We start from the raw sequence: 17,196 nt of genomic DNA on the forward strand, positions 1-17,196 counted from the left end.
TGGCCTGCCAAACCCCCATCCTGTACTATAAAACTCTGAGACCCTAGCAGGCAGAGACACAGGCAGCTAGTCAGCCCAGGAACACACGGGTGGCTGGATGTCAAGAGTAATGCACCAACAGGCACCAGCATACCGGCCAGCCACAGACCAGCAGAATGGCACAAAGTTTGGCTGGGGCAGTCAGAGGAGAGCCCGGGCTGCCAGGCAACCCAACTCCAAGGGAAAATCATCTACCTTCTGGCTCCCCCATCTGCTGAGAGCTTCTTCCACTCAATAAAATTGTGCACTCATTCTCCAGGCCTATGTGTGATCTGATTCTTCCGGTACACCATGGCAAGAACCTCGGGATGCAGAAAGCCCTCTGTCCTAGTCATAAGGTGAGGGTCTAATTGAGCTAAATAACACAAGCCACCTATGGATGTCCAAACTTTAAAAGAGAACCCTGTAACACACGTCCACTGGGGCTTCAGCTTTAAACAGTCATCCCTAGACACCGCTGTGGGGTTGGAGCCTCACAACCTGCCTGTATGCTCCCCTAGACGTTTGAGCAGGGGGTACTAAAGAAGTGAGCTATACCCACATCGCAGACCCTGTGAGGGGGACAAGGGAACTTTGCCTGTTTTGTATATGTGAGTAATCAAAGTTTAGTTCAACTCATACGTAGATATCCCCTTAACCCAGCAACACTTGATCAAAAAGTTTGTATGTTGAATTCACTTGACATTCTTATAAAATCATGAGATCATAAAGGTAAGAGTTAATTTTTAGACATTCAGTTTTATCCCATCAAGTTATATACCTATTTTTTATTTTACTTGATTTTTTCTTAAGTCTTTTTGTTTGTTTGTTTTAGACATTTGTTTCCTGCATATACCTATTCTTGAGCAAGATTTGTAGTACTAGTATATTTGTTTTCTATTCATTCTATTAATGTATTGCATGGCACTCATGGTTTTTGTGTATTGAACCAAATTTGCCTTTCTGAGAAAAATACCTTTGGTCATAATGGTATAATAATGACCAAATGTGTAAATGACCAAATTTACACATTTCTAATTTGTTCTGCTAGTGTTTCTTGGGGATTTTTTCCTGAGTTTTTATGGCATATTAGTCTTCATTCTTCCTTTTTGAAATGCCCTTGCCTTGTTTTGTTACCAGTATAAACTAACTCATAGTAACTGTTGTAGAGTGATTTCTTCTCCACTGTTAGTATTATTGCTGTTGTGGTTGTTTTGTTTTTTGGAACAATTTGTGATAGATTGATGTTAATTGTTTATGATTTAGAATAATTTATCAGTGAAGTCATCCCAGTGCGGGGAGAGATGTGAATCCTAACAACAGTCACGTGACTTTGAAAGTGGTTTCTTCCCCCACTGATCCTTCAGTTGAGACCTCGGCCTTGGTATTTACAGTTGAATTCTTGACCCAGAGAAACTGTGAGTAATGTGTGTGTGTGGATCCGTATGTTAATTTGTTACGCAGAAGCTGGTAAGTATTAATCTGACAATAAATGTAATTTGGTATCCTGGATTACATTTTGGTACAGAAAAAAGGTCATTATTAGGAAACCTAGTAAAATATGATGAATACCTCTCCTTCAGTTAATAATATTGTAACATGGTCCATTTCCTAGTTTTCATGAATAGACTACAGTTATAGAAATGTTAACATTCTAGTTGGATGAAGGATTTATGAAACTCATTTGAATGTGTGTACATCATTCTGTAAATCTAAAATGATTTCAAAATTTAAAAATGTTTTTCATAGTATTGCTTTGGTACAAGAAGAAAGCAAAACAAGCTGGGTGCGGTGGCTCAGGCCTGTAATCCCAGCACTTTGGGAGGCCGAGGCGGGTGGATCATGAGGTCAGGAGATCGAGACCATCCTGGCTAACACGGTGAAACCCCGTCTCTACTAAAAATACAAAAAATTAGCCGGGCATGGTGGCAGCACCTGTAGTCCCAGCTACTCGGGAGGCTGAGGCAGGAGAATGGCGGGAACCTGGGAGGCGGAGCTTGCAGTGAGCACAGATCACGCCACTGTACTCCAGCCTGGGCGACAGAGCGAGACTCCGCCTCAAAAAAAAAATTTAAAAAAAAGAAAGCAAAACAATGGAGGACATAAACAGAACGCCTCATCCTCAGGAGATGAATGGATATGTAGGGAGAGAATAGCAAAACAGCTTTCCTTATCTAGCCAACATTCCATACACGCATGTGCCTACTTCAGTACAGCACCAACAGTCTCCAAAGAGTCTCTCATTCATTTCTATATTCACCGTCATATTCTTCACTGCCCAGTAAGGAGTTTTAGTTGCAGTAAGCACTGCTTCACAGATCGGTGCCTGTGCTTCACATATCCCCACAATCTCCGTTTTCACATATTGTTCAGAAATGTGTCTACAGAATTTCACTAAAGCCTTTTTGGAAGACATAACTTCTGGACATTTGGTGTCAAAATTGAGAAAGTCTGGTGTCACAGAATTGCAATCTTACTTCAGCACTCAGAAGAGCGTTTCTTTGGGACAAGGATTCCTTCTTCAAGTGATCAAAAAAGAACTTTACCTTCAAGTTTTTTGGGGGAAAAAATAACCCTTCCATAATTTCTTTTCATTCTGAAGTCTCCATGATGAATTCTTTAGAACCATTTATTCTGTTGACACTTACACTGTAGAATTATATTACCCATTGCTAACATGAAAAAAAAAATTCACAGAATAGGTAAGGCCACTCAGGTACAACATAAAAGCTTACAACTATGGTGATTTAGGTTCGTCCTTGCTTTCAAAGACCTCGACATATATCTCTACCAGGTGTTCTGCAAGTAAGGCTAGTGAGTGATATACATATATTGTGCATAGGTGGAGAAAGTGCCATATGAACAGGAAAAAGAACAGACAGGTTACAACATATCCCGTCTTCACCATGCAGTGATCCAAAAGATGAACACAGGATGATGACTGATAACTCCATATATGTGCCACGTTACAACAGAGATGTCAACCACTCATTCCTCACATGATGCCCTGTCACAGACCGCAGCACTCTGTTGGGTGGCAGCAGCATTGTGTCCAGAAACCATGTTTGCAAAGACTACAAAGCCTACAAACCATACTGCATACTCTACTCCTAGTATCCACAAAGTATCTTGTTTTGTGTTTAATATCATGGGATATATTCTCCATACCACATAGTTTCACATAGTTTCAGTGAGAAAATCAGTTTTTGTGACCTGGAGTGAGAGATAAAGCTGACCTGGACCACAAACCTCATCTGTAAATCAGGATAACAGTTATTTAGGTGCAGTTATGTGAGCATTTGTTATTGAAGAAAGATTGTAACTTCATATTCATACTTCACTTATTAAGACACAACATCCTCATCTAAATTCCACATCTTAACATATCAGGAGTTAGTCCATTTATTTATTTTTAACTGGATATTGTGTAAGAGGTACCTGACAAGTTAAATCCCTCGTTCCTCTTCAATTGCATGCATCTATTCTAATGTATCATGATGTAGAGTGTAAATACAGTGACTCATCTGAATCTAGGATGAAAAAAAACACAAGAACAGGCAGTCCATAAGTGAGACACTAGTAGATCTAGACAGAGGGGATCCATTTAAATGCGGCAAATCAGGATCAGTGCAATTATAATGATCAGGATTTTTAAAAAGGCAGTAAACAAAACTGTACTAATATGATGCCACACGCACAATGAAGCAAAGCACCAGACTCCCCAGAAAGAAGAAGGTATGATTTTCCACAGTGTATTAAATTTACCACCAGATTTACTAGTAGCTTGCCTTTTCAAGAAGCTGTCATGGCAGACAAACCGGAGTCTCAGACCGCATCATGAAGTAAGTACCCAAAACTCTACCCTGATCAGAAGTTAGTGTTCAGGGGATGAATGGCCTGTATATTTGAGATAACTGCATGTTCACGTAATTCATAATTCCTGGAGTGTAAACTTTCAGTCAGTATCCTACATTATAAACTCTAAGGGTTTCTTTTTCACTTAATCCTAAACTGTATGTTTCCTTTTCAGTCAATCAATTCATGAGGGAACACCAAAAGTTATTCCTATATTCAGTAGCCCCAAAGTGGAGTTAATCAGAGTAACAAGGGGGCAGAACAAAACATTTTATAAAGACCACAGATCTCCTAGTTCTGCAGTGACTGATCATAAGGTAATTTATGTAATTACCTGCTATGTGATTAAAGGATCAGCATGAGGAAGAAGAAAGAAGCATGTTAAAGATAGAAGTATTGCAGTTATAATGCAGATTGTAGCAAACAAAACATTGCTCATATTTCTAGAATAAGGACAGAAATTTGAAATATACAGCTTTTCCCAAGTCTTTAAAAAACTATCGCTCCAGTTATTTTCAAATAACTATTCAAAATTTCTATTTGTTTCTCAATGAATTTCATGAACCATGGTTTATAAAACAACTTCTCCATACAGAAAATAGGAATTCCAATACTTCAGTAAAATAATCTGGTTTTTGTGTTTTGTTTTGGTTTTTCTTTGAGACGGAGTCTTGCTCTGTCGCCCAGGCTGGAGTGCAGTAGTGCGATCTCGGCTCACTGCAAGCTCCGCCTCCCGGGTTCATGCCATTCTTCTGCCTCAGCCTCCCAACCACGCCCGGCTAATTTTGTTTTTGTATTTTTAATAGAGACAGGGTTTCACCGTGTTAGCCAGGATGGTCTCGATCTCCTGACCTCGTGATCCGCCCGTCTCGGCCTCCCAAAGTGCTGGGATTACAGGCGTGAGTCACCGCACCTGGCCAAGAATCTGATATTTTTAATAGCTAGGAAGAATATAAATGGAGGTGGTTAATTTTTGTGAAAATGCTTTGATACATATTTTCTCAATAATAGACTAGAATACAGCAGATGTGCCACCCTAACTTAACAATGATTAATGGGCAGTCACAGAGAAAAAATGGTATGTTCCACTCATCCTAGAGTACACATTTTTACATCTTTCAAATAGAGATGCAGCATTTTACATTTGATAGTGTTAGGACACTATTGGCCAGAAGGCATTTATAACGTAACTGTCCTCACGTACACATACATGAACCTGGCCTAAGGATCTTCCATTGATACCTTTGGATAATACCATCAAAAAACTTGCAGAGGAGGTGTAATAAGTTTGGAAAGATAATCTCACAAAGAGTAGTCCAGGACTCCCACAAGAAACACAGTGTCTGGGAACAGTGGCTCATGCCTATAATCCCAGCACTTTGGGAGGCTGAGGAGTGCAGATGACTTGAGGCCAGGAGTTCGAGACCAGCCTGGCCAACATAACGAAACCCCGTCTCTAGTAAAAATACAAAAAAAGTAATTAGCCAGGCATGGTGTGATGCGTCTGTAATGCCAGCTACTCAGGAGGCTGAGGCAAGAGAATCCCTTGAACCCAGGAGTTGGAGACTGCAGTCAGCCAATACATGACACTGTACTCCAGCCTGGACAATAGAGCAAGACACCATCTAAAAAAGAAAGAGAGAGAGAGAGAAAGAGAAATGCAGCATCACCAGATCACCAGTCCTTCTGATTACCACAGATGATGATGAATTAATCATGAGTTAGTGAAGTAAAAATGATTTCGAAGACTTTGCTCTGAATTGAATAAATTTTAGGCATACCTTTGCTTCTATGTTCTGATTATAGGAGTGATAAATGACAAATATCTACATGAATGTAAGTTCAAAAGAGGTTTTTCCAATAATTACAAAGTAAAATCTGCAAGTGATTCTGACATCATGATTTCTAAAATGTTAAGTGGTAAGTATTTGTTCATTACTTGTTAGTAGTTTTTTTTTTTATTCTGATATATAAAATATGATAAAAGGTTACAGTTGATTCAGTAATACATCTCACAATTAGAAAAAGTTGTCCTACTAGTTAGCATACACTATGTGTTGTACATGTTATTAGTTCATACAATCCAGCCAACATTCAAGAAGTAGGCGCTATTACCACTCCCACAGTCCAATACTGAATCTGATCCAAACACTCTGAAGGAAAAAGAAGAATCTGAACTTGACTCAGTCTTATCTTCAGAGGCCTAGCTCACATGCACGATGTTCCAGTGTGTATTCCGGTACATGGTAAATGCTTTCTAGGGTTAGTTGCAGGACTCTGACCCTGCTTTATGATCATGAAGATCCATTCCTAAATTGTGTTACATACTGTTTTAAATATTTTTATATTTTGGCCTCTGATCCATCTGGAATTGACTTCATGTATAATGTGATGTCAAATACCAGGTTTTAGTTCCCCTCAAAGAATATTAAATTTTCTAGAACATTTATATAAAAAACCATACATTCCCATTCACTGACTTATATTTGATCATGTATGTATATATCTATTTTTCAGCTGAGTTTTCTATTTTTACAGGTATGCACCATCATATACAGCTTATTTCTGCATTTTTGGTAGAGATGGGGTTTCAACATATTGGCCCAGCTGGTCTCTAACTCCTGACCTCAAGTGATCCACCTGCCTCGGCTTCCCAAGGTGCTGGGATTACAGGCATGAGCCCTTTTTTTTTTTTTTTTTTTTTTTTTTTTTTTTGAGACGGAGTCTCGCTCTGTCGCCCAGGCTGGAGTGCAGTGGCCGGATCTCAGCTCACTGCAAGCTCCGCCTCCCAGGTTTATGCCATTCTCTCGCCTCAGCCTCCCGAGTAGCTGGGACTACAGGCGCCCGCCACCTCACCCGGCTAGTTTTTTGTATTTTTTAGTACAGATGGGGTTTCACCGTGTTAGCCAGGATGGTCTCGATCTCCTGACCTCGTGATTCGCCCGTCTCGGCCTCCCAAAGTGCTGGGATTACAGGCTTGAGCCACTGCACCCGGCCATGAGCCCACATTTTTACATCTTTCAAATAGAATCCATGAAGGACCTGATAACTCCGAAAACACACTTGGCCAGACAGCGGTCAAATTGTGATTTCCCTTATTGGTGCACACATGAACTTGTTGTAAAAACCTTCCATAGTCACCTTCCAGTGATAATGTCAGCATCAAAACTTGCAAAGGGGCCATGAGCAGGTTGAAAAACTAATCTCACAAGAGTAGTACAGGAGACTCCTAAGAAATGCGTGTCAACAAAGCTTCTGATTAGCAGAGATGTTGATAAATGTAAGGAAAATCCTGGATAATATGTATTGACAGGTGATTCAGAGAGTTTGATCTGAATGAGATAAATTTCAGGATACTTATGTTAGTGTATTTTGCTTGTACTTCCCATGTCCTATAAATCATATGTGTAATATGCAACAATTATCTACATAGAATCGTAGGTCACGTAGTGAGTGTAGAGACACTCCAGCCTGGGTGACAGAGTGAGACCCTGTCTTAAAAAACAAACAAAAACACATTTGTTTAAAAGAAGAGTGTTACATTTGCAGAATAGTTACAAATGTAGTAGACAAGTTTCCATGAACTCCACTCACAGTGCCTCTTATTACTTATCTGGTACATTAATGTGGGACATTTGTCAAAACTAACCAACTAGTATCATGTATTATCGTAAAGTACTATACACACTTTATTCAGATTTCTTAGTTTTCACCTAATGTTAAGTTTGTGTTTTAGGATCTCATCCAGGATAGATATCATGTCTTTAAGTTTCTCAGTTTCCTTGTTTTTGGTGCCATTGACATTTCTAATGTGGGATTTCTCTGATGTTTCTCTCATAATGAGACTGATCCCCAGCCAATGGTGTGTAAGCGTTCCCTTTTCACCTCATCCACACCAGTAGCTACCATTTATTGACTTTTTAATAAGGGCCATTCTGAATAGGGTAGGGTGGTATCTCATTGTGGCTTTCATTTGCATCCCAGATGCTGATTCATGTTTAACATGTTTTCCTGCGTTGGCCATTTGTGTATCTTTTGAGAACTATCTGTTCATGTCATTGTCTCACTTTTTAGTGGGATTATTCATTTTTTTCTTACTGATCTGTATTTCTTGTAGTTTCTTGATTAGTTCCTTGTTGGATGTATAGTTTTCAAATATTTTCACCCATTGTGTAAGTTGTCTGTTTTACTCTGTTGTTTATTTGTTTTGCTGTGCAGAAACCTTTTAGTTTAATTCCTTTCCATTTTTTTTTTTTTTTTTAAGTTGCTGTTGCTTTGGGGGTTTTAGTCAAACATTCTTTGCCCAGGTCAATGTCCAGAATATTTTTTTTTTTCTAGTTTTTCTTCTAGAATCTTTCTGGTTTCACATCTCACATTTAAGTCTTTAATCCATCTTGAGTTAATTTTTATATGTGGTGACAGGTAAGGATCCAATTTCATTCTTCTGCGTGTGGCTATCTTATTTTCCCAGCACCTTTTATTGAATAGGGTGTGCATTCCTCAGTGTATGTTTTTGTCTGCTCTGTTGAGTATCAGTTGATTGTTAAGGCTTCATTTCTGGGTTCTGGGTTCTGTTCCATTGGTCTATATGTTTACATTTATACCAGTGCCATGTTAGTGTGCCAGCAGATGTTGTAATGGACTGTGTTTCTTGACCTCGGGGAAGGGTGCAGTGCTTGCAGGAGAGAGCCAGCTGCAGTCATGGTGGTGGGATTTAAAATGCTTAGCCTTTGTTACCCAGGGGAAGTACTTGCGATGATGGGCAAAGTACTCAGGTGATGATGGGCAGAGACATGGAACTCTTAAAAGTCCCCATTCCTGTTATGTTACTGGGGCAGGTAGAGGGGAAAAGCTGGGTGGGGAGTCAGGAAAGTCCACACTCTGATTTTCCGAGTGTGGGCGCAAGCAGCAACCCGATGGGGATTGGTGGATACTTTCCTGGCCACTGGGGTAGGATAACGTTCCAGGGAGAAGGAGAATACCCTCTGCTTCAGGAGAATCTGTACATACAGGAAAGGGTAGCAAATGGCAGGTCAGTTCCACCACCTTGACACGGCAGGTCTCACACATGCAGACTTCTGCTGGCAAAAAACCATAACAGCCAGCTAGTTCCAGGCTGTCCAGGCTCAGAAGACAAACCACAAGACTTCCCACTGGAGACTGAAACTGAAACAGTCGCTCTGAGGCCACACCCCTTGATTTGGCATGTGAAGCAGGAGTACCTAGCTCCCATGGTCCTGGCAAAAGAATGCTTCTGCTTAAATTCTGGTCGTAGGGGGTTCATCGTCTGATTAGTTTTGGATTGTGCATGTCAGTTGGGAGCTTCTTTCAATGTGTGACCTCTGCCTGGGTTACCTGGATGATTTCCACAAGGTTCCCCTATGAATTAGTATCAGGATTATCTTCTGTCCCTGCTGTGGTCTGGGAGTGGATGTGCAGTACATCCAGGTACCACTCTTTTCATGCTCCCCACCTCTCTAAGTCAGCTCCAGCGCTGGGTGGGGTTAAGGCACTTCCCCATGGACTGGAGTGCCTGGCTCCCCAGTGGGAGTGTGTATCATGGAGACAGTCCCCACCTTTTGCACTCTGAGGACTCAGTTTCCCATCTGACACATGGTGCAAGTTGCTGCCTGCTGCTCCTTTCAAATTATCCAAAGTTTCTTTCACGTTTTCTGTTCAGTTTCTGTGTTTGTTGGATACAAATTTACAGTGTAAATCTCTACACACAATTTTGCTGTTTAGAAGGAGGGAGGTGTCCTGACAAAGCCTCCAATCTGGCATCTTGAAACAACAACCCAAAAGACATGTTCCACTTTATGGGTAGAACGTCTACCAAAGTTATTTGGAACTTTCACCGTGAACATTGAACGTGTGTCTATTCTCCTTTAATAATTAATATATTTTTATTCAGTCACTTTTTATGTCAGAACCCAAACATAGGTGTTATTTTACCCTTTGCTTTTATTACTTCATTTGTTTGATTGTTTAAATTGTCGCAGTGTTGGCTATTGGATCGTCTGTCAATTTTTTTTTTTTTTTTTAGTTTTTATTTTTTTTTATTATTATACTTTAAGTTCTAGGGTACATGTGCATAACGTGCAGGTTTGTTACATATGTATACTTGTGCCATGTTGGTGTGCTGCACCCATCAACTCGTCAGCACCCATCAATTCATCCCTCCCCCCGCCCCATGATAGGCCCTGGTGTGTGATGTTCCCCTTCCCGAGTCCAATTTTGAAACACCACCATAATTAAGCTTTGATGTTGTTATGTGGTCATTTAGTTGTTTGCATTGTTGTTTGACATTTTATTTTTTTCTGGCTTTACTAGGTGCTCAGGCTAATTGTGCTGATTCCCTCGGAAGCCTAGTATTAACCATTTTTTTTTCATAGTTCCCTGGTTCTTTTTATTGGAAAGTTGAATTACAAATGGAGACCTGTGCCTGGACATGTTCATCATCCTGTAGAACCTATATTCATGATCTTGCCTGCTGACAGAGCAAATAAATCTATGTATACTGATTTGTATATATACATATGTGTATATGTATGCATGCACAGATACATGTGAGTTTAGATATATGCACACATATATACACATATGTATAAATATTTTACCATGGATCTGTATGTATCTTAAGTAAGTTAAACATGAATTTCTTATAATGCTCCATCACTGCATGATTTAATCCAGTACCACATGAATCAGTGCACCTATTCCTGCTAACTTGTATGTAGCCTACCACTCTAACAGTGATAAGGATGGTTCTGTTATTTAATCACATAATCCAAAAGACATGTATAGTGGTTTCAGAATTGGAAATGCATACTTGACTAACTAAAGTACTTGTGGATCAGTCTTTACCCTTTAGTCTCAGAATATTCACTTGTTTGCTGAGTTACTTGGGTCAGCTGCTTTTCCCCCACTCCCTTCAGTGAGGTTATTTCACTGATAGTGTTATGCAGTTACATTATGTGCATAGCCCCATGCTATCTCCTACCTACTGTATAAGATTTTTAATTTGCTTGTTTGTATTATAAAGTTATTTAGGATTTGTAAAATATCATGTATTTATCATTACATACTATAATAATTTCACTTCCCAGAGGAAATCTGCGGTGCCTTACCATTTTGACCTGCCTCTCTTCCAAGCCCCTGGTAAATACCAAACATGTCATTGTCTCTATGCACTTTCACTTTCCAGAGTGTCACATAACTAGAATCACACACGTATTTTGCCTTTTAAAATTTGCTTTGTTTTTTTGCAATATGCCCTTTAGATTTGTGAAGTGTATTTCATGGTTGTTGAGATTTGTATTTTCCTAATGCCAAAAGACTTAGGCCTCACATCATGTGGTAACTACATGACTATAGTATCTTTGGAGATACAGCTATTAAAATAATTTACCAATCTGATTGTGGTATTTGTTTATTTTTTAGTTGTAAAATATTTTTGTATGCTGTAAATAATAGACCCTTTTCTGCTGTGTGATTGCAAAGATTTTCTTCTACACTTTGTGTTATCTTTTTGCTTTTAATGAGATACTCTGATTTCCAAAAGATTTTAATTCTATAAAGTTCAATGTATTTCATGTTTTTTACTTAACTTTTCTTGGGCTTTAGCTGTCATACTGTAGAAATCACAAATTATTGTTTAACCTAAGACACAAACATGTATTCCCATATTATCTTCTGTGGGTGTGGTATACTTAGCTCCAAATTTGGATATATGATCATTTTGATCCAGTTATGTATGTGATGTGAAAGAGAAGTTCAGTTTGCTTTTGGATACTCAATTGTCCTATCGGTATTTGATGGAAACCTATTTTCCATACTGAATTTACTTAGCAACTTTGTAAAATCATTTGACCATAAAGGAAAAGGGTAATTTTGGGAATTCAATTCTATTATATTCCTTTTATCTGTAAGTCTGTGTTTATACTGGTACCACAAATCTTGATTATGATTGCTTTGTAGTAACTTTTGAAATTTGAATGCGGCCGGGCGCGGTGGCTCAAGCCTGTAATCGCAGCACTTTGGGAGGCCGAGACGGGCGGATCACGAGGTCAGGAGATCGAGACCATCCTGGCTAATGCGGTGAAACCCCGCCTCTACTAAAATACGAAGAAAACTAGCCGGGCGAGGTGGCGGCGCCTGTTGTCCCAGCTACACGGGAGGCTGAGGCAGGAGAATGGCGTGAACCCGGGAGGCGGAGCTTGCAGTGAGCTGAGATCCGGTCACTGCACTCCAGCCTGGGCGACAGAGCGAGACTCTGTCTCAAAAAAAAAAAAAAGAAATTTGAATGCGTGAGTCTACTTTGTGAACTCTGCTTTGCATTTGAAAAGTTTCTGGCTGTATTGCATTATACACGAATTTTAGAAGCAGCTTGTCAAGTTAGAATAAGACGTTGCATTGCATCTATATGTGAATTTGAAAAATACTGCCACTTAGCAATATTAAATCTTGTGTTCATTTTATTAACTATTTACCCTGTTTACATACGCCTGTACAATGTTGAAAAAAGTGTCAAGAGTGGTCCTGGTCTTGTTTCTAATCTTGTGGAAAAAACTTGAGCCTTTCAGATAAATTGTGATGATACGTGAAGTTTTCATGAATGCCCTTTAAGGTAAAGAAAGTTTTTTCATAGGCTTAATTTGCTTCTTTTGTTATCACAAATTGATTTTGAATTTTTCAAGTGAATATTCTGCATATTTTGAGATGATCATATGGCTTTGTATTTGATTTTATTGATAAAGGACATTACACTAATTATTTCATATGTTGAACCAAATTTGCATTTCTGAGCCAAATATCCTGAATGATGGTATGTAATGCTTTTTACATTTGCTGACTTGTTTTGCTGGCACTTCCTAAGAATATTTACTTCAATAGTTACAAAACATATTGATCTTAATTTATCTACCTTGCAATGTCTTCCTTTAATTATAGCATCATATAAATTCACTAATAGTATACATTGGAAAGTGATCTCTTCTCCACTTTTGTCATTTTGTGTAAGTTTTAGTTGTTTAAGTCTTAAGATTTTGTGGTAGATTGTTATTATTTTCAGAATTGAATAGTTCACCAGTGAAGTCATTTCAACCAGTACAGGGCCTTGACTCCTAACAACAATCATAAGAGCTTGGAAGGGGATCCTTCCCCAGCTGAACCTTCACTTGAGACCTCATCCTTGGCCATGATCTACATCTGGATTCATGATCCAGAGAAACTGTCATGTGTGCATGAGGTTTTGAGCCATCTAGTATGTTATAATTTATGCAGAAATAAATAACCCAGCCTGCATGGATGCTGGCGTGAATGCTGTTTCCCATTCTTACCAGTGGATGTGGTGAATGGCTTCATGAAACTGAGCTCATTTGTTCTTGACTCTCAGTTCCATCTTCTTAACTCAAAAACTTGGAGTATCTTCAATGCTGCTACACTACAGGACGGAAACTCTACCAAAGCAGTATCTTGAGACAATGGTAGGGCTCATGTCACTGTCTTGTCTGTCTCAGATATCACTGTCCTTCATTGTTTGATATAATCTGTCTTACAATCCTTTGTTTATTGCAGGATCTGGCCAGCAGCCTGCAAGTGCAACGGGGCTCTCTCTTTGTTCCCAGGTGGATCGGCAGGTCAAGAAATAATAGACACACACAAGATACAGAGAAAGCTGGGTCCAGGGGGACCGCCTTCTGGTCCTGTGGTGCCAACAATGCACTGAATATGCCAGCATTTATTACTAAGTTTAGTGAGGGCAGGGGTAGGTTAGTGAGGAATTTAGGATCATTTGATTATGAGATGAGATGGTCACATGGGGATGAAGTAATTCTTTAATATAACATCGGTATGCAGAAGTACAGTATACAGAGATAAGAGTTTACAACATAGTGTGTGCATCAGCAATTTCTAACAGAGCCTTAAAACAAGCACAATCTATCCATAACCTATGATTAGCAAGATATTAATCAGCAGTAACAGTTGCAGCAAAAGCTGTTTGCTAAGAATCAATAGAAACAGGATGTGAAGAAAGATAACCAGTTAGACCAAAAATTCTCAGAAGGGAGTATGCCTTAACCCTAAAGAGACCTAGAAGAGCCGTGGCAAGATAAGGGCATTTATAACCCTGTCTTAACCATATGGACAGGCACTCCCCATGCGTCCGTTTATAGACTCCATGAGGGTCACATTCCATTCCCAGAGCTGTGAACATCTGCTTTTCTGGGATGGGAATCTTGGCGATACGAAACCTCCCTGACTGCACGTCCATTCATAGGCTCTCTGCAGGGGGGAAGCACATCAAGCATTGTTGGCTCATTCTGGCAGTCCAACCTGGCACTGTCTTTGCACAATCCTGCATGCAATTCTGTATGTACAAATTTGTATTTACAATCAGGAGCATTTCACTTTTATTCTGTAGCAATAGTTTCAGGGGGTCTCCGTACAATTGTTCCATGTATTTTGCCCCTTTTTTGTTTGTTTATACATGTGGTATAGCAGTCTAATCCTTACAGGGAGCAATCTAATCCTCTAAAACTCTATTAGAATAGAGTTTTGCATTATCTAGAGTTGTGGATCATTGGGAAGCATCTTAGAACCTACCTGCCACATCAGGTTCTGTTCAATCTGCATCAGTTTCCCCATCATTATTTATTTTGTTGACATAAACCCTTGTGAAAAGAACTTACCAAGTATTTTTTAGGCTGTATCACACAATATGGATGTGTTATATTTTCTCAAAATTTGACAGATTACACATTTACTTATACACATATTTATCTAACTTTGAAAGCAAAAACCTGAACAGTATATTATTTAGAAATGCAAATATAGAAAATAGTAAAGAAGAATGAGAAAATGACAAAAGCGAAATCAACGTTATAGTAACATTCACCAGGGTAAAAGAGAGGATGGAACATATGTGATGCATAAGTGATATAGACAATATTTGGTTGTTAATCTTGACAGTGGATTAAGAAAAAGAAAATGTATTTTTTTCTGTTTTAGAATAGTTTTGAGTTTACAGAACTATTGGAAGTCACTACGGAGAGAGTATGTATATCTATCCAACACAGGGTTTTCTTTATTATTAACTTTCTATATTACTATGTGGGATATTTTTTCACAATTGTCACACCATTATTATACATTTTCATTCATTTGACAAGGGCATGCATTAATTGTATTTTTTGCCTTAATGTCAATTTTCTGTTCCAGGATTCCATCCAGGATACCACAACATATTTAGATCTTGTCTCCTTGTGCTCTTCTCCACTGTGCCAGGTTCTCAATTTTTCCTTTTTTTTTCCATGATACTTACACCTACCTTTAGAAGTTCTTTGACGTTTTACTGATTATTTGATTGGTGTGGGTTTAGGTGAGAAAGACCACAGAGGATATATACCATTCTGATGACATTATACCAGTTGTACATATTAATGAATCTATTTCCCCCTTTACATGTGCTTTTATTTTAAAGTCACTAAGTACAAAACATATTCAACAAGTGAGAAATTATGCTTTAAATTGTATTGGCAGAGCTTGTAGAAGTATTTGCATTTCTTTTCCATAGGCAATGTATCCTCCATTATTTATTATATATTTTTAAATCAATCATTTATATGGGATATTATATAAAATTATAGATAAGTATTGTAAGCTATATTTACACTAATTTATTTACTTTACTGCTCAAATTGTTTCAGGGTTTGTCATTGGAAGGTCTTTCTGTCGGCTCCTGTACCATTTGGAATTGTCAACATCATTGCTGTTTGATTTTGTTTGTTTTGTTGGTTGGTTGATTCTGTTGTTCATTAGCAAGATTTAACTTGCTAGCACTTTAAGGTGTTCCAGGCTTATTGTGTTGTTTCTCTGCGCATGCCAGGTATTGACTGTTTTTCAAGGAATCATAGTTTCTTGTTTTTGTGCATGGTATTAGAAAAAAAGATTTGGTCTATGTGTGTTCCCATTTCTACTAGGGATCTGTTGATTCTAGGCTGTCAGCTAACAAGGCAATGGAATGTATGTATGTATACTATCACATACACATATATACACACGTGTACACAACTTATGTGTATCTACACACTCACACATATTTCTACATTTGATCTACCTAATGTATATAAAGTCAAACATGAATTCCTTATATTCCTTATTATATACAATGTATATAAAGTACCACATGATCTAATCCAGTACCCCATGAATCAATTTTTTCATTTCTACTACTTGTTGGTAATCTCCCACTTTGACAGTGGAGCAGTTCACCTCCTTTGTGTAATTATTGAATTCCAGAATACTTGCTGAGTGGTTTCCAAATTGGTAGTGGAAAATGTCTGCAGCAACTAAGCAAGATGCTCATGTGCAAATCACAAATGTTTTAGACTGCGAATCTCCCCTTACTTCCTCAGTTACTTTGGTCAGTCTCTTTCTCACCCACCCCTTCATGAGTTTTTTTCATACATGTGTTACACACTTATGTTGTCTGCATTGCTCCCTGGGATTTCCCAATCTGCTAAGTAATGTTTTTAATTTGCATACATCTACGTTCACACTTTGTGATGCAAAATTCTTCAGGATTTGAAAAATGGTATCATTCACCCACCATTCCAGTACCATAGAAAATAATTTCACTGTAAAGAATATTTTTTACCTATTCAGCCTTTTTCTCTTCAGTCCCTGGTGCCTACTAATCCTTTTACTGCCTCTATAATTACACCTTGTCACAATGTCATTTAAATTTAATTACCCACAGAATTCACTCTCCTCAAACTGGCTTCTTTTGCTTAAAGGCCAGGTGCGGTGGCTCACGCCTGTAATCCCAACACTTTGGGAGGCTGAGGCAGGCAAATCACGAGTTCAGGAGATCAAGACCATCCTGGCTAACACAGTGAAACCCTATCTCCATTGAAAATAAAAAAAAGTTAGCCGGGCGAGGTGGTGGGCACCTGTAGTTTTAGCTACTCGGGAGGCTGAGGCAGGAGAATGGCATGAACCTGGGAGGCGGAGCTTGCAGTGAGCCGAGATTGTGTCACGGCATTCCAGCCTGGGCGATAGAGCGAGACTCCGTCTCAGAATAATAATAATAATAATAATAATAATAATAATAATAATAATAATATGTTTTTAAGTTTGTGAAGTGTCTCCTGGTTCAGATTTGCATGTTAGTTGAAAGGTCAGGTGTTGAGCAACTTTTCATGTGCCTTTTGGACATCTGTATAGTATCTTTGAAGGAAAAAGTGTATTCACAATATTTATACACTGTTATTTATGTATTTTAATTTTTGTAGAAATGGGGTCTTGCTCTTTCACCCAGGC

Source organism: Rhinopithecus bieti, unplaced genomic scaffold (genome assembly GCF_001698545.2).
Source record: "Rhinopithecus bieti isolate Rb0 unplaced genomic scaffold, ASM169854v2 scaffold_32955, whole genome shotgun sequence".
Taxonomy (NCBI): Eukaryota; Metazoa; Chordata; class Mammalia; order Primates; family Cercopithecidae; genus Rhinopithecus; species Rhinopithecus bieti.